Source organism: Trichosurus vulpecula, chromosome 7 (assembly GCF_011100635.1).
Source record: "Trichosurus vulpecula isolate mTriVul1 chromosome 7, mTriVul1.pri, whole genome shotgun sequence".
Lineage (NCBI taxonomy): Eukaryota > Metazoa > Chordata > Mammalia > Diprotodontia > Phalangeridae > Trichosurus > Trichosurus vulpecula.
Genome location: NC_050579.1, coordinates 114432473 through 114457052, shown reverse-complemented (window position 1 = coordinate 114457052; position 24580 = coordinate 114432473). Strand labels below are relative to the sequence as shown.

The 24580-nt window shown below is 37.0% G+C and overlaps 1 pseudogene; it reads right to left on the bottom strand.

Moving 5' to 3' along the window:
* Positions 1-19797: 19797 nt before the first annotated feature.
* The window catches only part of LOC118857604, a 29650-nt pseudogene continuing 24867 nt past the window's right edge, over positions 19798-24580 (bottom strand).

Below are 24580 nucleotides of genomic sequence, written 5' to 3'. Positions count from 1 at the left end.
AGGGAAAAAGTTGAGATTTTTGTTCACTGAAATGAACTATAAGTAGTTGCTTAAGTTTAATTTAAAAAAGAGAGAGCTTCTTAAGTTGATATATCACAACTTATTCAAACAAGAAGAAAGAAAGATCAGGCCTCTCACCCTTTTCATAGCTGGTCTACTTGTCCTGTAACCATGAAAATGGCATGTCTGAAAGAGGCAGTAAAAATTAGTGATGTTTGAACTAGGATCTCAGACAAGATCTCCATTTTTTTGCTGCTAATAATAATAATGACTTTATATAATAATGTTTACATAGTGCTTCAAGGTTGGCAAAGCACTTTATATATATTATCTCATTGTTCCTCACAACACCACCATGAGGTAGGTGCTATTTTTATCCTTATTTTATTTTATGTATGAGGAAACTGAATCTAAGAGAGGTTCACACAGCTAATGCTTGTCTAAGGCAAGATTGAAACTCTGATTGTCCCCACTTCAAGTCTAGCACTTTATCCACTAAGGGACTTAATGGGCTCCTTGAGTAATCACTGGTGTCTACACTTTTGGTTAAGGTCCCGGATATCTTGTTTGTATGTAGTTATTTATATGGAGTCTTTCCCCTAGAGGGCAGGGATTGTTTTTACCTTTCTTTGTATCCACGGTGTTTAGCGCAGTACTTTGGCATATAGTAGGTGCTTAATAAATATTTGTTTTCTTGGCTTGACACAGAAAGAGTGCTCTACCAGCTGATATTTTATAATCTAGAATGCATGCTTTTTTAGCCTGAGCCATGCTCCTCACTGATTGCTAGTTCTTTGGGTGAACAAATTTCACCAGGGCCAGCAGAGGGCAGCATCAGCCTGACTTCATAGCAGATGAACGTGTTGCCTGCCAGGTAGATATCTGCAGGTAAGGGAAAAGTCATACACGCCAGTATTAAATATGTGACCTGTCAGCCAAATGTGATCCACCTGGTCCCCGTGTGGTCTACATGTATTATTTAGCAAAAACAAAACAAAACGACAACCACAGCAACAACAAAATCCACCCTCGTTAACTAGTACACCAGTGAGATCTATTCGACTGCGTGTCCTCAGGATTGTGTAGATGACTACAGTTGACTATTATGCTAGCCAGTAATGTTGATTGTAAATTGAAACCAAGATAATTAAAGCACCCTGCACAACATGTTTTTCTTGGTCCATTCTTTAAAAACCTTGATGCCCTTGCCACAAAGCAAAATTACCACTCCAGCTCAACAGCGGAGTAGAGGGAGCAAAGCATAAGATTAGCTCAGTGGGACTGAATTTAGCTAGGCCACAAGTCACATCTATGGAACTTGAAAGACAAGCTAAATATGAAGCAAAGCCAAGTAGGAAGAAATAAGTGGAATCAGAAAGGGAGAGTGTCTGGGTGAAGAAAAAGTGTAGCTCATTATGGCAGTCAGGTAGCAGGGGAGAATTATCCACCAGTGAGTGTTGCTGAGGTTGGCTGCCTTACCCTTGTCAGGATCTTAAGAAACCACCTCATCCAATCCAGGATATGAAAGTTGCATGTCTAGTACAAAAACCATGTGCAACTTGAAATTATCTAACCAAATGGATTATATCTAGGACCTTAATTGGTAGTGGGCAACACCAATACTGTTGGGGCACCCATATAAAGAGAGGGGATATCAGGTGTGGGAAAAGGAAGTTCTAAAGAGAGGCTATCTAGTAGCCTAGACTTCTTTGAAAGAGTAGATAGGAAACAGCTTCTCCTTTTGGAAAACAGGGCAAAGCCATCTCTTGGGGAATAGCTAAACAGTTGTGATATGTTCATGAAGTATAGATGAGGGAGAGAATACCTGGAGTCAGGAGGTAAGAATGAACACAACAATACAAAAGGAAACACAACAAAAAAAAATAACCAGAAACTAAATACTATGAAATTATAATGACCAAGGAGTTTGGCCCTGGAGAAGAGAAGTGAAAATTAACCTCCTTCCTTTCTTCGGTGCAGTGGAGGTCTGTGGACATAGAATGGACTGCCAGAGGTGTTGGTTGGTTAGTTTCAATAAACCGATATTTTTCTCTTTCTTTTTAAAAAATTATTTATTACAAGAGATGGCTCACTGTGTATGGAAAGAAGAAAGGGGAGGGATATAATTGGAAATGGTGATATAAGAACATAACATATGACTAAATTGAAAAGAAACCCAGGTAAGAAAATGAAGAGCCCCACATCCCCTAGCCTTTAATCCTGCAGTCCTAGGGTAAAAAGGTCCTCAGGAAGCTTCCCTATTCACTTCACCAATAAAATATCATTCGGATTAATAAATCTCCCCTCTTAAAATTCAAATACTCCCTTCAGAGATAAGACTCATGATCATTTGGACCATACTACCTACACAAGGGGCCATAATAATAATTATCATTGTTATTATGTTAATTCTCACTGAATATTGATATAATTCAGAGAGTAGCAGTCTCCTGAGATAGGAAGGCATCCTACTATCAGTTTTTTATGCTCAATATTTGGCAGATTATTGCAAAAATCTTTTGTATGGATTGGATAAAATGATTGCTTTTGTAATCAAATAACATTATTGGTCTATAAGCTCATCTTCTCCATTGTTGTTACCGTTATTTAAAATAATAATTTGCACTGGAATACCCTCTCCCAGTAATAATAATAGTAATAATGATTTATAGAGCACATTAAGGTTTGAAAAGTGCTTTATCAATTTGACCTCATTTTGTCCTTGCAACAACCTTGGGAGGCAAGTACTGCTATTACCCCCATTTGGACGCAAGAAAACTGAGGCAGATGGAGGTTTAGGGACTTTCCCAAGGTCATGCAAATGATTACTGTCTAGAATGGGATGGTCTACCTGACTCAACATCTAGTACTCTCATCAATGCCATGCTCTCTAGACTAATAATATATACTATTTCCTACATAACAAAATTATGGGCCCAATATAAAGCTGTGTTTATTATGAAAGAATGAACCTAGCTAAGTTCAGACAGGCTTATAATATGCAGTGTGAACACAAGATGATGATTTTTTTGGCCTTAGTAATGCACAAAGACCACCTAGTAAGATACTGATCAGTTCAGTTGAGAGAGTCATATGCAGTAATGAAATAACAGATCCTTTACAGACTGACACCAGCATAATAACAACACCAATATTCAGATAATCAGATTGCTGTTCATGGGAAAGAAAGCTTTGATTGAGGGGAGGAAAGGCAGAGACAGGAAGCAGTTCTGGAGACTCGGACAGTTCAAAAGAGGATTGGCTTGGGAGGGGTGGCATGGTGGGGGTATTTGTATAGTCAGAGAGCACAGAATGCCAGAGGATAGCAGAGGAACACAGAAAAGAAGATGGGAAGATGCTTAAACCAAACTTGGCTTACTTACAATTTTGCTTAGGGCCCTAATTATGGTAACTAGATCAGTTACCATAAGGAAGCCTCTAAAGCAGCTAATTGTTCTCTTAAAAATCCATTGAGGCTTCTAAATTCATCTTATGATTTTCTCATCATTTGATATTTTTGGAGAAAAGACTCATCAAAGGCTGTTAGCTCACTTTTTGAGGGCCAAATTTGGCCCCAGATATGACTGAATGTTGCCAAATATATATGTGAGGTTTGCAAGCAGATGGGCAAGAGTGATTATGTACTAACAGCATAGGAGGTTCCAAAGGAAACAAAGGTTTCCTTTATTGGGAAGGAAAGGGAGGTTGGTATTCCTTATGCTATTTCAAATCCTTCTGCTCAAGGAACATGGATAGTTGCGTGGGTTATTGTGGTAGGTGGAGCTGTAGAGTGCTGAGCCTGGAGTCAGGAAGACCTGAGTTCATATCCAACCTCAGATGATGATTAGTTATGCGACCAAAGGCAAGTCATAACTTGTATTTGCCTCAGTTTCCTCATTTGTACAATGGGGATCATAATAGCACCTACCTCCCAGGGTTGTTGTGAGGGTCAAATGAGATTGATATTTGTAAACTGCGCCCTGCATGTAGTAGGCTCTATATAAATGTTTATTCTCTTTCCTCTTCCCCCAAGGCCATACTAGCAGAGAGAAGTTCTCTTTAGCCCATTAGCAAAGCCTGAGTAGATGTGCACTGTGTAGATGGTATTCCTACCTTTGGAGACGATTATTTAGCCAATACTCAGGATATATTCAGGATAATTCAACAAACATTTAATTAATCGTGCACTAGGTACCAGGCATTCTGTTAGGTACTGAGAACACAAAGACAAAAAGCAAAACAGACCCTGCTCCAAAGGAGCTGATGTTCTTCTGGTCAGGAGGGATAAAAAACAAACAAACAAACAAAAAAGTCTTGATAATATGTAGATTACAATAGTAAGATCTAGTGGAGTTAGACATGGTTTGAGAGTCTAGACAAGAGGACTACTTAAACCAAATTAAATGAAGTTATCAAGTTGTCCCTGAAAATGTCTTCTTCTTCAGAGGCAATTGGGGTAAAGTGACTTGCCCAGGGTCACACAGAATTTGGGTCCTCCTGACTCCAGGACCAGTGTTCTATATCCACTGCACCACCTAGCTGTCCCTGAAAATGTATTCTAATTTAAAAACAAAATGAAACAAAAAAATAAATCTTCTAACTTGCTTTCAAAAACTTTTTTTAAAAGAAAGCTAAAGCATATTTCCATGTGATTGATGGGGAAACAGCCCCCAAATGAGGCCCCTGCAGTTTTTGATGAATAGCAATACTTTAACAAACACTGAAAAAGATTATTAAGTACTAAAGTTGGGAATTATTCCCACACCTGAAGCCCTTGCTTCAATGTCAAAGCCATATGGGAAAAAGATTTCATGTTGATAGTAAAATTAATATTATCACTAAACAAGATATTCACTTCATGTCAATCACAGATTGCCGATAGTCTTTTGGGGATCTACACAGTAGACTTATTCAAGAGGTATTGGTAGGGGTAGCTAGATGGCACAGTGAGTAGAGCACTGGTCCTGGAGTCAGGAAGATCTGAGTTCAAATCCAGACTCAGACACTTGACATACTTACTAGCTGTGTGACCTTTGGTAAGTCACTTAACCTCAATTGCCCTGCCTTCCCCCCTGCAAAAAAAAAAAGACATATTGGTAGGTTGAAGTAGCCTCAGGAGTCAAGAATTCAATCAAATTCAATTCAGCAAGCATTTATTAAATTACTATGTGCCAGGTACTAAGCTAGGGACTGAGGCAACAAAGAAATATTACATGCCCTCGAGGAGAACATATTCTATGGAGAGGAGAAGAAAAGGATAGCTTTGTTACTCCAGAAATTCTGTAGCAGTTTAACTAACAACCTTCTGGGTTAAGGCATGTTTCAGTCACCTTTCGTTTGCTAGTCAATAATTTGTTGTTTGGGCTAGGATCTTTTATAACAACAACAGCTATTTTGGGCTCTATTGTGCAAATTTATTTGGGCCAGTTCTCTAGACAATTCAGAGAATTGGCTTAACTGTGACACCCAATAAAAGTCTATTTGGATTGCTTGATGGCAGTATATGTGGGCTATAGGTCTTAGAGTGAAAAAAGGAACTCCCTGTTGGGGTAAAGTTGGGCTAATTTCAAAATGTGGGGATCTAAAAGACCAAAAAAGATGAGTTTTAATTTGAGCATAGCTGATTATGATTTTAGGATTGTACCCCATTTCCACACCTTGACTTTTTCCTTTATTGTTTTTAACTTAGAAAAAACCAGATGAAATAATATGGACATATAAGTTCCTTTTGATAAATTGAAAGCTTGCTTGTCAGGGAAAAACTTTCTGACTACTTCCTATTATAACAAAAGATTCTTTTAAGGCTATGGATGCTTCAGAGAAGAACTCCAGGGTTGTACTGATGTGGGAAGGAGAAGATAGTGGTTGGTCATTGAAAAAAGAATGCCTAACTGCTGTCTGGGCATAGGGACAATTCTTTAGAAAAATATTAAAACTGGTATGTATGAACACTATAAACACTTTTAACACCAAACCACAGAAGTGGATGTGGCTATTACAGGAACTCAACTTAGATTTTGGACATATCTGTGGACCTGACAACATTATTTTCAGAAACCATCTCACGAAATTGTTAAAGACTTTGGGCTTTGTTTTTTAAAATGGTCTGATTTTATTTATTTTTTAAATAATATCTTATTTATTCTAACTCACTATTGGTTGGAGAAATGCAAATTAAAACAATTCTGAAATACTACCTCATACCTATTAGATTGGCTAATAGGACTGAAAAGGTAAGTGACAAATGTTGGAGGAGATGTGGAAAAGATGAGACATTAATACACTGTTGGTGGAGTTATGAACTGATTCAACCATTCTGTAGAACAATTTGGAACTATGCCCAAAGGGCTATAAAACCATGCATACCCTTTGACCTAGCATCTGTACCCCAAAAGAGATAAAAAACAAAAAGGAAAAGGACCAATATGTACAAAAATATTTATAGTAGCTCTTTTCTGGGAGCAAAGAATTAAAATTGAGGGGATGTCCATCAATTTGAGAATGGCTGAAGAAGTTGTAGGTATGTGATTATGATTGAATACTATTGTAATATAAGAAATGAACAGAATGCTCTCAGAAAAACCTGGAAAAAACTTGCATGGGCTGATGCAAAGTGAAATGTACCATGTACAAGTAACAGCATTGTAAGATGATCAGTATTGTAAGATGACTTATCTACTCTCAGCAATACAATGATCCAAGACAACTCTGAAGGATTTATGATGAAAAATGCAATCCTGAAGCATGCTTTTTTTTTTACTTTATTTTTCTTGAGGTTCTTTTTGTCTGTTTTCTTTCACAACATGACTATTATGGAAGTGTTTTGCCTGACTACACATGTATAACCTATGTCGAATTACTTGCTTTCTCAATGGAGGAGGAGGTGGGGAGGGAGGAAAGGTGAGAATTTGGAGCTCAAAGTTTTAAAGATGAATGTTAAAAATTGTTTTTGCATGTAACGGGGGGAAAATAAAATAGTAAATTAAAATAAGAATATTTTATTTCCCCCCACAATTGCTTGTAAAAACAATTTTTCACATTCATTTTTAAAACTTCGAGTTCCAAATTCTATCCTTTCCTTCCTTCTCTCCTCCCTCCCTGAGATGGTAAGCAATCTGACATCTAAAAAATATTTTCATATTGGTCATTTTGTGGAAGAAAACTAGAAAAAGAAAGAAAAGAAGGAAAGAAGGAAGAAAAAGAGAGAAAAGAAGAAATAAGAAAAGGAAAGAAGAAAGAAAGATACAAATAGTATACTTAGGTCTATATTCAGACACCATCAGTTCTTTCTTTAGAGATAGTGTTTTTCATCATGAGTCCTTTGGGATTGTTTTAGATCATTGTATTGCTGAGAACAGCTAAGTCATTCACAGTTGCTCATAATACAACATTGGTGTTACTATATACAATGTTCTTCTGGTTCTGCTCACTTCACTCTGCCTCTGTTCATGTAAATCTTTCTAGGTTTTTCTGAAATCATCCTGCTTAGTCCAATTTTATTTTTAAGTTGGATGAAGAACCTGTGGTGACTTTTCTGTGTGTGATGTGTGAAAATATTAGATCTCAAAGATCAGTCTGGAAGTGTAGATGATTCTCGCACAAGCCTTTGGAACTTTGCTATTTAGTACTTAACAACTATGTGACCGTGGGATAGTAACTGAACTTATAGGTCTTGGCTTCATTATTTGTAAAATGGAAGGATTGGATTAGATTATCTTTAAAGTCCTTTCTTGTAATTCTGTGACCAATTATCTAGGTGGAAGAAATTGAAAATCCCTAGCACAAGTAATAAAAAGATGGCACAGGGTTTAACAAAACACAGTTTGGGAAATTTTGCAGTGATCGAAGCTTAAGATTTCCTCTAACCCTTTTCAGTTCCTTAAACTGGCTTTATATAGCTCCTAATCATAAGTTTCCCTGCCCCAAAACCCTATCTTTAAAAAAAGGTTGTGTCCCTATTTCAAGAGAGCAGGGTAGGGGAGAAGTAAAAATATTGCATTTGTTCTTTAGGGGGCAAAGCAGAGGGGCTCAGGAAGAAAAGATGACCAGGAGCTTGCAGATGAAGCCTTAAGACCCATGGAAGAGAATTCATAGGATTTAGAGCTAGAAATAACCTGAGGTATCATCTAGTCCAACATAGAATAAAATCAGGAAGAAGGAAGAGTAGTGGTCTCAAGGAATGTCATAAGTCACAATTAATGACTTATGTCACATAAATCATTGTGTTGCACTTTATTTTATCACATTTGTTTAATATAATAAAATAGTTGCCAGAAAAAACATGTTGTTCTATGAAAATCACAGACCTTATTTTGAGACTTTTTCAGTGTTGAAACATATGAAATTCTATTTAAATACAGTTTAATATTGATTATTTTTAAAGGTATTTCCACTGTTAAGTTGATCCTGATGCTTAAATGAAATCAATCAAATGTCATTTTGGTAACCATAAATTTGGAAGTTATATTGAATTTTAAAGTATCTGCTTTATAATTACTGAAAAAATTGCTCATGTTTTTCAAACTGCTTACCTTCCTCCATGAGACAAAGTATAAACTAAATCTGTCTGTCTGTCTGTCTGTCTCTCTCTCTCTCTCTCTTTATCTATCAATAATTTACCCCCCTAAGACAGGGCACTAACTAATTAATTGGAAGGTAGTCTATATTTGGCCCACAAGACACATGATTGGGTAGAAGCAGGGGACATTCTTTTGCAAAGACTAATTCTTTATCACTTATGAAACCTGCTCATTTGCAAATAGACACTGATATTTTAAAATTCAGGTGCTTTTACTTAGTTTCAGATCATCTGACCTGGAGAGACAATTTTTGGAGGCAATTTCATCCTCCACCGGAAACTACAGATCAGCCATGAATTCAGATAAAATTCACCTGAGAAGGTACATACTCTCAAGCCAACAGCTGTCTCATTAACATTAACATTGGAAACTTGGAGCTAGTTAACTTACTGTCACTATGTACCCTCCCTCTCTTTGGCTAATATGCTTCTCTAAAGCCTACCTTCTACATTTATAATTCCTGTTATACTGATTTACAACCTCTTTCCTTACTCTGCTAACTCTCATTTCTAGCCATCTCAGCCCTGACTCCTTCCAAGACAATTCACCTCTTTTTTCCTCCTACCAGCTTCTTCCATTGTGCTCTTTTGAATCCCTATACTATTGTAAAAACAAAACAAAACAAAACACTCCCTTGCATCATTTCTTTCACCATTAGTCAACAATTCAATTAAATCCAGTTCAACATAGATTAAGTGCCATTATGTAGAAGGCAGCTCCTCTCTCTTTGTAATAATTCATGCTATTCTTTCCCTTCTGGGACCATCCTTTATTTAAAGACTGGCTCCTGGCTGATGGGCTTTCTGCCTACTCTTTTCCTTGCCCAATTAATGTTGACTCTTCTAACAAACTGGTTTCACATTTTGTCAGCTTTCTCAACTCCATGACTTGCATCTTCAACCACAGTCAAGACTTTACCATTGCTTGGAACTGGCCAAACTCCTGTTTTGGAACTCTGAAATTCCTCTTTCTAAACACAGTACTCTATTCTTGCACTTCATTTACTCCCTCATTCCAACTGAACCTGCTCTTCATCTTCATTATGACCTCTTGTTCCTATATTCCTAGTCTCTCCACTTCTGTTTTGGTTTCACTTGCTTCTTTATCTCAGCTGGACCACTAGGGTCAACCATTTCAATTATACTTTGCCACCACCCTAAAATCCATCACTTTCTTGATTGATTTGCCAATCCTGCCCAACTAGCCCCGACTCTGGGTCATCCACACTATTTGTCTTAATTGTTCTTAGGATACCAAATATTTTCACAGAAAGTCATGAGATCATGTTAGTGAGCATTTCAGCTACAGATTTGTATCATCTAAGCTTACCTAGTCCCTCACTGCTTCCTAGTAATCCATTTATCAATCTCTTATCAACTCCTTGTACATTTCCCGCCACCCTGGAAGCAGTTCTCAGTTCCCCACCTTCAGCTTGAACTCTTTCAAATCCCTTCCTCCACAACTAAAAAATGACTTTATTTTTCAAAGTGAAATCTTTTATCTCTCTTCTGTTTTCTCCTTTGGTAATCTCGTTCTACAGCTTCAACAATCACCTTATGAAGATGACTATATATCCTCAAGGCCTGAATCTCCAATTGCCTAGTATATTCTACCAGCACATCCAACTCAACATATCTAGAGCTAATTATCTCTCCCTACCCCTACCCCAACTATTTAACTGTTCCTCTTTCTGGCTTCCCTTTTTCTGTCTTTTTTTCTTTTAACCATTCACACATTCCATTTGGTTTTATCTTTGACAATTACTTTTCCCCTCACTTCACACAACTAATTAGTTGCCAATTCCTATTGATTTTACCTGGGTAGTACCTTTTATATCTGCCCTTTCCTTTTTATATACCTACTATCGCAGACCCTTATTAACCATTTATCTAGATAATTGCAATTGGGCAACTAGGTCGCATAGTGAACAGAGTGCCATGCCTGGAGTCAGGAAGACCTGAGTTCAAATGTGCCTCAGATACTTACTAGCTGCATGACCCTGGGCAAGAAACTTAACCCTGTTTGCTTCAGTTTTCTCATCTGTAAATGAGCTGGAGAAGGAAATGGCAAACCACTCCTGTATCTTTGTCAAGAAAACCTCAAATGGGGTCACAAAGAGTCGGACATGACTGAAAAATGACTGAACAACAACAGATGATTGCAGTAACTTCTAACACATCTATCTCCCTGCCTCCAAATTTCTGTCCCATTAGATCCACACTTAAAACTGCTCCCAGTTAATTATTCCTCATGCACCCACCTGCTCATTTCTGGGTTTGTCTTATGTTTATTATATCTATAGTCCGGCCAAATTAACCTTCTTACTGTTCTTATACAAGACATTCCATTTCTATTTCTGTGTGCCCCAGGGCTGGCATCCTCACTTCAGCCTCATTGGAGCCTTAGTTCCTTTCAAGCATAGCCCAAATGTCACCTCACCTCTACATGAGGTCTTCTCTGTTTGTTCCAGGTGCTGGTAGTTCATCCCAAATCACCTTGTATTTATTCTGTGTATATCTATTCACATACAGTTTTTATCTTCTGTGATAGAATTTAAGTTCCTTGAAGTCAGAGACTGTTTCATTTTTGTTTTTGTATCGCTATATGTTAGCACAGTAACTGGCACGTAGTAATTGCATAATATCAACCAATAAACATTTATTAAACACCTACTATGTGCCAGGCATTGTGCTATGTAAACTCTGGGGAGAGACAAGAGACAGTCCTTGCCCTCAAGAAGTTCACAATCTAATGCAGGAAATAACAAATATGCTTGTTAATTGATTGCTACTTATTGGATTGTGGCATGAAATTGTACCAATAGCTATTAAATTGGTCCATTAGTATATGTAAAGACAAGTAGTTAAGATGGACAATGAGATGGTTCTAGAGTAGAACAGAAGAGGATATTGAAGGGTATGGGGTTTCTTTTGTGAAATAATGAAGTGGCTTTCAATGAATTTTAGCTATGACCTAAATAAAACCCACCGTATTAACAATATTCTTCTAGTGATGTCCCTAGGTTGCAAAACATAGAATGTCATGATGTCAGAAATTAGAAATCTTCATCTCCTTTCATCATACTTCTCTATACCAATTCATTTACTGACCATGGTTTTAGAGACAGGCATATCATTCAAAATTTACTCAATTATCAAGCCTGCCTGGCTTCCTAACTTCCTCACCAATTCATGACCATCATTTTCTTTAAAACCTAGCTAAAGACTTAGAATTCAAGAAGCCATTCTTTTATACAGGGTGTCTGAAAATTCTTAGTGCGGTTTTAAGCTACTAACTGCACTAAGATTTTTGGGACATGCTGTATAGAAGGAAGACTTTTTAAATCTAAGTCTTTAGCTTAAACTTCAGTTTAAAACTTTAGTAGCTTAAATCTACACCAAGACTTTTGGGATACTGTATTGGCATTCAATTGCTTTAAGTTTCATTCGTGTATAGTTTACACTTTGTTGTTTGGAAATTTCTTCTGTTCTCTAGTCAGTGTGTTAAATAGAGTTAAATATTTGCTAAGCACCCACTTATATGCCTAGAACTTTGGGGAGCAGTAAAGAATTATAAACTCTTCAAGTATGTTAACACCTAGTCAGGAAGACCTGACTTTCACACAGGAAACAATTCAGAGAAAAAGGCAGCGTGTAATATGCTAATTTGTGGTACAGATGGTAAATGCAATTGGAGATTTGTCTTCAGATGTTCATTTTTTGACACATTTTGGAGAGGGCCTTTGTTCAAGGTTGTTGTGCTAGATATGGGTTATAACAAAGATTAAAAAAATGACAGTTCCTGACCTTGAGGAGTTTATAGTTTATTGGGAGTACATGACCTAGGAAGAAATGCTCTATTTTTAACCATATTATAAATTCATTGATGATGGAAGTCATATTTCCTAATTCTTTTATATCATCTATGGCATAGAATAGATTGGTCAATAAATATTTATTAAGTACCTTCTATGTGCCAGGCACTGTGCTAAGTGCTTAGTGGTAAATGTTCAGTCATGTCTAACTCTTCGTGTCCCCATTTAGGGTTTTCTTGACAAAAATACTAAAGTGGTTTGCTGAGGTAACTGTGGCAAACAGGATTAAGTGACTTGCCCAGGGTCACATAGCAAGTAAGTATCTGAGGCCACATTTGAACTCAGGAAGATGAGTCTTCCTGACTCCAGGTCCAGTACTTTATCCATTCTACCACCTAGCTGCCTGAGAGGTAGATGTAGGTATTAGAAATAATAGAAATTTAGAGATTATCACAGATCATATGCCATAACTATTGTGTAGTATTTAAAGAACTATGTGTGGAAGAGGGGTTATATGCTCCTTGACTCCAGAGAGCAGAACTAGGAGCAGTGGGTGGAAGAGGTAGATTTTAGGTTTAATGTAAGGCAGAGGGGATTCTTAACCTGGGGCCTATGAATTTAGGTTGTTTTTAAAATATGTATATGCATATTTATGTATGTGGTGTACATGTATATATATATGTATATATATACATATATGCAATTATATTTCAATATAATTGGTTACCTTTACAATCCTGCATATTTTATTTTATGTGTTTAAAAGATAAGGGCCCCTTAGGCTTCACCAGATTTCAAAAGGGGCACATGACCCAAAATCAGTTAAGAACCTCTGCTATAAAATGAAACTTCCTCACGGCAAAAACTGTCCCAAAGTAGAATGGATTGCCTTAGAAGACAATGATTATCCCTTCACTGGAATTCTTCATGCAGAGACCAGATGACCACTTCTCATTTATGTGTGGATAGGATTCTGGTTCAGGTAGAGACTAGATTAGATAACCTTTGAAATCCCTTCCAATTCTGAGATCCTGCGATTCCATAGACTTTCAGTTTCATCAGGTGCTTGATGTGATCTTAGTGTTCCACTCCACAAGCTCCCAAATGACACACACTTGATTTGGGTTTCTGCTTTTTTTAAAATTTTAGCAAAAGGTACAAAAGCTTTAGTAAAAGCCTCACAATTAAAGGTGCTGCTGCCATTTATCTGTTAGAATCCATTGGGAGCCTTTAATCTTGTATTGCTGGTGGTGATACCTAGATTCAAACAAAGTGCTGCGTGCATATTAAGTCTTCAGTAAATATTGAGTGACAGGTAAGGGTGGGAAACAATATTATAGCCTCCGGTACGTTTCAGAAAAGGTGAGATGATTTCTGAGTAGAGGCTTTGGGTAGAATACGAGTCCAAAAGGCAAAGTCACAAACAGTATCAGGGTCTGAAGAAAGAGATCTTTTTCCACAGGAAAAGGACAAATGGATGAGTCCTTGTAAAGCAAGTTGTAGGGAGATTTTTTTTCAGGGATGGATTGGATGAGGAGTAAACCTGAGTTCTTTGTGTACTCTGTAATACTGTCACAGTGCCTTGCATATAAGTACTTAATTAATGCATTTTTGAGTGATTGATGTGCTCCATAGAAAGTAATGCTGTGTATGATTGGTGTTTTCACATACATGGGTGGTGATCCATATTTTTTGTTGTATGAGATGGCCATCTGGGAGGAGGCAAAGGGATACAGGGGAAAATTTAGGTGACATAGAAACTAAAGCTAACAATAAAAATTTACAAGATTAAAAACCACAGTTTTATAAAAACATAAGATAAATGCAAACTGAAAAAAAAGAAACAGGTGTTGCTTGAAAAGTGGCTAGTGGTTAGAATGTTTGGGAGAATTTTAATTTTCATATGAAGGACAATGATATTGGCCATCAGTTATATCTTATTAGCAACAATGAAGTACAACACAAATATTTCATTATATAATTTTCTTTGGCAGGGGAAGAGAGAGAGAGAGAGAGAGAGAGAGAGAGAGAGAGAGAACAAAAAGCCAACAACCTGTTATTTTACTGATCTTATGCATACTCAGTCCTGAGTTATGCTTCCGAGGATTTTGAGTTATATGTACCCCTTGTCTGTTGCCTTTCTGTCTTAGTTAACAATTTTTAGAGTTCTTTTAATTGGTTATTCATAAGTAACAATATAGACTTAATTGTAGCAAGGAGAATTGCAGTCATTTTGAAGACAACACAGGAAGGCTCTGGATGTGGTTTTCAAGAAAATGAAAGTTTATTTTCAACGGTTGTTTTCTTTTGAAACCACAAAAAGAGCCAGATTTGACCTATAGTATTTACTTGTTTATTTTCCACATTCATATACCTTCAATTTACATTTTGAAAGAAAATGAATAAAAATAATTACTACTCATAATCTTCACCCTACACATACTTTTAGATAGTGACCATGGCAGTTACTTTTTTGAATTGACTAACAGCTTCATAAGACAAATGATTAAATTAAATAGTCCATTTTCATTTTCTTCCTACTGTCTTTGGGCTGAAAATACTAGAATTTTGGTCCCCAATTCTTCAAACTTACAGGGATGTTGAATAGTAAAATGTGATATTAGAAGCTGTATCATGGACCAAAGATGTTTGAATCCTAAAACTAAAACTTGAAAGTTAAGAAATTCTTAATGCAAACACTACCTTCTTATCAATTGCATATGCTTTCCTACTGTTTCCGTGTTGCTTTACCTCCTTTCATGTCTCTGCTCATCCATTTTCAATCCCCAAACCTAGATTACCTATACCATCTGTCTCTTCTGATACTATTCAGGGATGCTGAATCTGCTAGAAGAGGAAATCATACAACCATAGCTGCATAGGCTCACTACAATTTTGTCCCTTCTTGATCCCATTTGGGGTTTTCTTGGCAAAGATATTGGAGCGGTTTGCCATTTCCTTCTCTAGCTCATTTTACAGATGAGGAAACTGAGGCAAATAGTTAAATGACTTGCCCAGGGTCACACAGCTAGTAAATATCTGAGACCAGATTTGAACTCCTGAAGATGAGTCTTCCTAACTCCAGGGCTGGGCTCTATCCACTGTACCACCTAGCTGCCCCCATGGGACCCTACCACAAATTATAGCTATCTAATTTTTAGCTGGGCCCCCTTTGTTCTACACTAATCTTTTTACTTTTCCTTGACTGATTATTTCTTTCGCCATGGCTTCTGTTCCAAACCTTCTCTTCTCTTCTCATAATATCCACACACTCCCTGCCACCAAGTACTCAGCAGAGTATTTGTTTCATACTTTATCAAGAAAATTAAGGCCATCCATCTTGAGCTTCGTCTCCTCCTTAGTTTATATTTTGAATTCTGTTGACATTATTCCCCATTCTCTCCTCCTTTGGTCCACTCTCAGAAGAAGGGAACTTTCTCCTTGGCCAAGCCAACTCTTCTATGCCTTTAATCTCATCTACTCTCATCTCTTTCTGGAGTTTCTCCTTTTGATCATTCTTCCTGAAGTGCTATTATTCAATCTCCCTGGTTCCTTCCTTGCTAATGTATCCACATCTCCCCTATTTTTTGAATAATTTTGTAATTAAATGTAAAAACAGTTTTTAATATTCTTTTAAAAAAAATTAATTCAAAATTCTCCCCCTCCCTTCTTTCCCTCTTCCCTCCCTGAGACAGCAAGTAATTTGATACAGGTTATACATGTACACTCATGCAAATCATATCTCCACATTAATCATGTTGTGAAAGAAAATGCAGGCCAGAAAAACCCACAAAAAAATAAATAAAGTGAGTATATTTTGATCTGCATTCAGACTCCATCTATTCTTTCTCTGGAGGTGGACAATATTTTTCATCATGAGTCCTTTATAAATGTCTTTATCTCCCCTATCTTTGATAAAAACCTGTACTTAACTAATATTCACTCTCTCTTTACTCACTATTATATTAACTAACATTCAACTAATTTACATAATATCTAGTTAATAACAGCTGATAATTATAGTTATATATAATTTAATATATTTTAATTTAAATTTAATATATGTATACTTTAATAATATTAACTCATAATGGAATTAGTTAATAACAATTATCTAATATTAATAAAATAATTAATCTTCAGTCTCTCTCTTTATCCACTGGCTTCTTCTTTGCTACCACAAGCATGCCCATATCTCCACTATCTTTAATAAAAACCTTTACCTAACTTAAGCTATCATCTTATCATCTATATCTCTCTTGTATATTATGGCCAAATTCCTCCACTTTTTCATCTCTCATCACTTCTAAACCCCTTGCAATCTTGCTTCCAATCTCACCACTTGATTGATCCCTTCAGAATTATCAATGATCACTAAATTGCTAAATCAATAGCCTTTTTTTAAGACTTCATCCTTCTTATACACCCTGAGCATTTGACCACGTCCTTCTTCTGGATGTTCACTGTTCCTTGGCTTTTCCTAACAGTGCTTGAGGACTGGCACCATGTTTTTCCCTTTCTTTGTATTCCCAATGTCTAGCAGTTAGCAGGTATTGCTGTATACACAGTGCCTGGCACATAATAGGTACTTAATAAATGCTTGTTGACTTGATTTGACTATACTTTGGGATCTTTGCATGCTATGTTTGTTTGAGATTGATGAGAAGCATGGAATAGGAATGTGTCTCTTCTTCCCTTCCTGTTTTACACCCCCATCCTAATCTGTTCAAGGCTAACTAACAAGAGGGTTAAGAGATTTCTTATCTATGATCCGAGGGGCAATTTGGGCCCAGATAGACACTTTTCTATGAAATTAAATTTGGGGAGACAGGAAGAGAATTCAATTGTTTTAGGGGTACGTTAGAAAGAAATTAAGAAGCAATTAAAGCAACATAGGTGTCCAGAATAGTAGCCAATTAACATGGGGATGAGTTCTCACAGGGAGTCTTGTTTCTAACTTTCCTGCTAAGACATGGCCTGTTCAAGAACCTTCCGATCAACGTGTTCAGAGTTTCTAATTTTGAGATTCTATGTACGCATGTAAATTCAGGTTCTATAAGAAAGCAAGAATCAACCTCCAGTATACCGAGATCCTAACTTGGAGAAAAAGGCCTCAATTATAAACAGCCACATACCAGTGTGTGTCTGCATATGTGTATTTTCAGGCAAACAATACAGAAGCTAAATATCATCCTGAATTGAGCTCTGGACTTTGAGTTAAGAAGATCCAGGTTCAAATTCTACTTCAGACCCTTACTAGTTTAGTGACCCTGACCAAGTCAACCTCTCTAAGCTTCCTTCTCTGTAAAATGAGAAGGTTGAACTTGATGGTTGTTAAAGGCTCTTCCAACTCCAAATCTCTAATAATATGATGACTTTCTTTTCATTCTTTGGAGAAAGAATGTTCTTAAAGTTACAAAATTCAGAGAAGCAAACTTATCCTTAGATACACCATAAGAAAAGTCACAGAAGCCACAAACCAGACCTTATGTAATGAATTGCAACAATCTTAGTTTAATAGACCCTGCCACTCTATATTCCCTCCAAACTGGACTTCTTGATTCCCATGCAGGATATTTTATCTCTTTTCCCCATGCCTTTGCATGGATTGTCTCTCATGCCTCTAATACTCTTCCTCCTATGTCTGAGAGAAATTACTATTTTTCTAACATTAATAACCAATTATTAAATTAAGATCAAGGCTTTTTGTTTCCTCATTCAGGGACCAGCTTCTATAGGTTAGTCAACTGGTCCCTGAAGAACAAGGCTGATAGACAAGATTGCCCAAATCCCCTGAGGAACATGCTCCTTGATCTTGGATGGGACCCCAGCCAACTCGGGGACCTTCTACTTGGAATATAAACAGAATTTAATCTAGGTGAATTTCATCCCCAAAGCATTAAGTCTATGCCCTTGAACCCCTCCATTGGAGTTGAGAGTAACCCGGGTCATGAAGGAGAAAATCAACCAGAGTGATCTGGGTATAGGTAGATTCCTTTGTCCAGATAGCTGGAGGCAACTGAGTCTCATGATCAAGCCACATTCTTAGCAGGAGGAGCTTAAGACTTTTAGCTCATGTTGGGGGCACCCCCTTTTCTAAAAGTAGATTAAGGCATTCAGTGTCTCCATTGGGGTGTTTGGTTACCAAGAGAAACCACTGACAGTCAATTTATTGATTATCTTCTAGCCTAATTCATAAATTGATCATTAGTTATTCAGAAACTCTGTCTCTCAGGTTTTTCACTTGTCTTGCTGCCTCTTGGATCCCTAGTTGCCTTCATGGTTCAACTCAGCTCCCATTTCCCACTTGATTTCTTTTGTTATCAGCCTCCCTCTATTGTTAGCACATCCCATTCTCAAAACTGCTTTGTGTTTTCTTTGTTTATATCTCTGTCAGTGACTTGTCTGAGTGCATGTTGTTCTCCTTCCTCATTAGAATGGAAAGTCCATGAGGACAGAGACTGCCTGGTTTTTTATATTTATGTATCTTGCACTTAGCACAGTGCCCAGCTTAGTCAATGCTTAATAAACACTTGATTATATATTCATTCTCAAAGTAAAAGCACTCACCAGTAGTGCTCATTCCTATTTCATTGTTTTGTGTGTATTTTCAACACCTGACCCCAGGCTCTAGTGTTTCTTAGATTTTCCTTTCTCATTATTTATTGTTTCTGCAGAATTCTTTTCTCATTTCTGTACCTTTTCTCTTGTGTTCCACTTTGTTCCTTAGCTCTTCACTGGACTAAGTTCTTTTCCTTCCTGGGTATGATATCTCATTTTTATTATGTTTCTGATATACCTTTTCCATTTCTCTGAACCTCATGCCAACTAACTGGTTAGTGTGATTAATGTAGATAGTCTGAGCAAATAATTCATTCATGCCTCATACGAGGGCTAAAAAGTCCTCATTTTCTGGTTTTGTCGTCTACATCACCAGTATTATCTAGACGCTATAACTAGACTGTTAAATGTGAAAATCTACTTCTTTGTACAACCCACAGAAATTTTATTTCATGCCAACTTCAGATATGATTAGTTTCATAATGTCATAGGAAAGCTTTTGATTATGTTTGGAGAAAACAATACATGGAAATCTCTTTTAGCTCTTTATTGTATTATGATCACAGAGGCTTTACAAAAGAAAGATAAATCTTGTACCTTAGGCAAAAAAAGTAAGGACATTTGAAATAAATTTCAAAATGGAAACCTCAGTATAGTCCCCCAGTTTTAATTTTTTAAACCTATTTGTTAAATATTTACCATCTGAACAAAAACATTACTCAATTCAGTCCTAGAGATTCTCAAAGCTGTGAGCCCTCTACTTTAGAAGCCTTTCACATTAAACATCCTCCACAAAACCTTTTAGGGAGTAGATACAGATGTATAAACAGATGACATTTCATTTTAAATGTTGATTGCTTTGCCAAAAGATGCAGCTAGGTTTGCTTCAATGAAAGCTTTTGATACAGTTGGATGAACATGACTGACTCCAGTAACATCTTCACAGGATGCTTGATACTCTAAAGCAAGTATAGCTCCACTGATCATTTCTCTAGCACCTGCCTCTAAAATATGTGCTCCCAGCATTCTGTCTGTTGACCTCTGACCAAGCATCTTTACCATGCCACTTATGTCAGCATTAGTCTTAACTCTGCTATGGGCAGCAAAAGAAAACTTTCCAACTTTGTACTCAGTACCCTTATCTTTTGATTGTCCTTCTGATTTACCAAGCCATGCAACTTCAGGATGTGTCTACATCACAGATAACACATAATTTTAGTCAATGTGTACAGCACCGCTGGTAGTCCCTTTAACATAGATAAAACCCTCATCTTCCACTCTGTGAACTAGCCTGGGGTCAGCAATTACAATCTCCAATAGCACAGATATATTTAGAACTTTGGATTGGGATGTAGCATCAACTAGGACACTACCTATGAGATCCAGGTCAACTCCAAGTTCTTCCAGTCCCAAATTTTGGTGAAAGGTCATCAGCCAAAGCAAACATGAAATAAATCACAAATGATAACTTCAACTTTTCTACCAGAAACACTTTTAACAGCTATATAAATTTTCCTTCTGATTTCTTGGTAGCCCCAGTAATTTTGGTATTTAGTTTAAACTTAAATCCATGATTTTGAAGGATTTACTGAAAACTTTTAGAAATCTCCTTATCAATTCCCATACCACCAACATGACCCAAGAACTCACCTACAATCACATCTGCACTAAGTCATTACCAAAATGAACACATTTCCACACTAATGATAACATCTTTTCTGGAACTTTTTTTTTTAAAGGATAATGTACCTTCTAGATAATACAATTGTTATCTTCACCAGTCATGAGCATAGGGAAGGAAGAAATTTCTGAACCTGTGGCAGTGAGAATATTCCTTGTATTGATAACCTGAGAGCTACTGTCAGATTTTGCTACTGTTACCTAATTTTTGCCCATTATATTTCCATATCCAGGCACATAGGTGACCTTATTTTGCTCAAATAGGTGAATGATTGTACCCATTAAAGCCTTTATTGTACCACTTTTGCTCTATCATCCTCTCTAAATTCAAGCAGACTTCCAAAATTTCAGTTCCTCTAGACCGAAAATCTTTATGAGTCAAAGGGTAAAAGTGTGTTAATTCAATCAAACCTTTAGAAATAATATAGCTGACATTCAAATAAGCTCTATCAAGGGTTTCACTTTTTTCAACACCAACTGTCTTAAAGTCTAGTTAAGCAGTGTTAATAACAGCAACATATCCTCCAGGACCAGAACTTATGTCTATGACATCGCACTCAGTGCTTGATCAGCCTAACTACTTAGGGTAACTGCAGAAATTCCCCATAGGCCACGAGGCATTCAACTGAAAAGACCTCTCTTGGCCAGGACAAAGGACATACGGTTTCAGTTCTGCGTTTTTATCTCTTTTGACCCCTTAGCTTTGGGCTTTCATTTCCTCTGAATACCTGGTTTTATCTTATGATCACAGAATCATAGAATTACAGACCTGGAAGAGACCTTACAAGTCATCTTGGTCAATCTGTACTAGAACAAGAATCTTCTTTGCAGCATACCTAATAAGTGGTCACAGAACCTTAACTAAGACTTTTAGTGAAGAACCTATTGGCTTCCAAAGAAGCCAATTTCAACACCTTTAGTTGTTAGGAAGGTTTTTTTCCCTTATATTAAAACCTATTCTGATCATATTTAATCAATGGCTTTGGGCTAGAAAGTTTTGGAGCTGAGAAGGTAAGTGAAGTGTGAACGACAAAGTTATCTCCTTATCCAGGATGATCAGGTTTAGGACTGGAAAAAAATCTGAGAGATGATTATGACACTTCTCACAGTTATGTCTATATTATTCTGCTCTATCACCAAAGTTGCTTTTGGATGCTTCTTTGTTACTATTTTTTTTGTTATCACTTCTTTGTTACTTTGCTCTGTTACTATGGCTTTCTCTTCCCAGGGTCAATATGGAGGGACAATAGTCAGACAATAGTCAGGGATTCAACAAGCATCTTTTTAAGTACTTGTTGTTCCAGGCACCTATGCTAAGCCAGTAGGGAGAAAAAAGGGGGGGGGGGCGGGGTCGGGAGAAGGGGCAGCTAGGTGGCACAGTGAGTACAGCACTGGCCCTGGAGTCAGGATTAAAATCTGGCCTCTGACACTTGACACACTTACTAGCTGTGTGACCTGGGCAACTCACTTAACCTCAATTGCCTTGCCTTCCCCCCTCCAAAAAAAGGAAGGGAGATAATTTTCCAGAAGTCTTGTCAATGAGGATTCCCCACAACTAGGTGATAAAAAAAGTTTACTCAGAGGGTTGTTAAAACCTTTTTTTAACTGGATTTGTTCTCCATTCCTAGTTGGATTAGAGCAAATCAAATTCCTTTCAAAATCATTTCAAGTCCCAGGTGACTAGTTCCTGGCCAAGCAAATTGCTTTGAAGTGTCAATAAGTTTCAATGTGGCAACTAGAAACCCTGGAGGGGGAAGAGAGGAGAGGATTTTCTTTGCCTTGCATTTTTTTCCTCCTCTTGATGATGATATTGATGATGATAACTAGCATTTATTTAATACATTAAAGTTTTCAAAGCTCATTCCTTGTAATATCCCAGTGAGATAGGTATGAGCAAAATAAATGAATGAACAAGCATCTGTAACACACTTACTATATGCCAGACTCTGTATTAAGAATTATAGGCAGTGCAAGAATTATCATCACCATTTGACATATGAGAAAACTGAGGCTCACAGAGTTTGAGTGACCTGCTCAAGGTTACACAGTAGGTAAATGGCAGTGTTCTTTTACCTATGTTATGCTACCCAAAAAAACCCCTCAAAATCCTAAGCAGTAGATAGATGGATGAATGAATAGACAGGATAGATAGATAGATAGACAGGCAGATGGAATGGCAGGAAAGATAGATGATAGATACAATCAATCTCAACATTCACATATTTAACTTTTGTGACTTCAAACCTCTTCCCATTGGTAACCTACACATTCATGGCTACATGCAATAGAGAAAAAATGAAAGGCATGATACACATAAGTCTGTAGAGCTGCCAGGGTGCTACTTGGTGCTTCATCGGTCTTGTTCACTCTATGATTGTAAAAAGCTCCCTGGGCATTCGTTGCATCATTTTTTGCCTTTCAAACTCAGGTTTTGTATAGCAATTATGCCCACTCTGATCTGATCAAGCTGGTGCATCCTTCATGAGCTCCAACACCATCTACCAGCTATGAAGAACAGAGGGTAGGAGGTGATATCGATACCTCTCCAGTCTCAGCATCTTTGGACGACAACAACTAAAGTCCTAGCAACTTCTCCCTTGGTTTTTAGAAGGTGGCCAATGTTGAGAGGTTTGCAGCAGTCCCTTCCACATCACAACTTTCCCCATCATGGTTTTGATATACCAGGAGTCAGCATAAAAAAATTACATGGGAATTTTTTGAGAGTATTGCAGAAGCTGCAGATGACACATGAAGGACAGCAGATAACACAGAAAAAGTTTTGAAACTCAGAAATGCATAAAATATATGTATAGTATTATATAGTATCAACATATTTTATGTTAACATATTAATATGATAATAATTCAGACTTCTTCTCTGGTATGACAAGAGGGCCAAAAAATTTTACACAGATTTTCCAGATCCCAGGACTGCTACATCCCTAATCCCCATGATGTGGGAGGATAACTGTATAGTATACAACACAACACCCTCATACCACTAGCTGACACAGTGGAAGGTGAGACAGGTTAAAAAATGTTTTCATTTTAATAATTTTATTTTCTGTACAGTATTTATGGTACTATAGATTTCATGTATTATGAAAAGTGAATATTGTCTGAAATCAGTGTTTTTTTACATTGAAATGTTTAGCACAAAAAAGGTCACAGAATTCTAAAGAATTACTAGTGAGAAAAAATGTTTTGCATATTACCAATTTTATTTTATGTGTTGCATTTTATGGATTATTTCATGGTTACTGTGTTAGGAAAAGTACATAATATCGAAATTAATGTTTTGCTATAAAGAATTGTATGCAGAAAAGTGTATTTTCAGCAATCTCTAGTGAAAGACTACAGTTTTGGGTGGTCACAGGGATCTAACCACCTATGTCCCATAGTTTCAATGTGTCACCATTTTCATTTTTTTATTTTTACACTATTTTCTAACAATGTTGCCCCTGCAAAAGTAGAGGATTGATTGTAGATGAATAGAAAGGATAGATAAATGGATAGATAGAGCTTTGAAATTAGAAGCATAACTAGAACTCAGACATTTTTTTCCCACCTAGGAGCTTCCTTGGAATTGCTTTTAGAAATTAGTCTTCATATGCCTTAGCTTGAATTATTGAAGTAATTTTCTTTAAAAAAATGTTTAAATTCTAATTTATGATTTCAAGAAATGAGAAGGCTGCCTTGTATTGTGCAAGTCTGAACTGAAAATTCTCCCAAACCATTCCAGACTGTCCTCAAAAGTAAGATACAGAATCCCAGAAGATAATATACATTTTAGTTCTAGTTCTGAACAGTTTGTCAGTAGACTTGCCTGTTGCCTCTTCTCCCTCACATCCCTCCCTCCCTTTACAGGTAGGTGCAAAACTTCAGTTCTTTTGCAAAGCAAAAATGATCAGTTTTGTGACAGTACTGCAAAATCTAGACAGATTTTT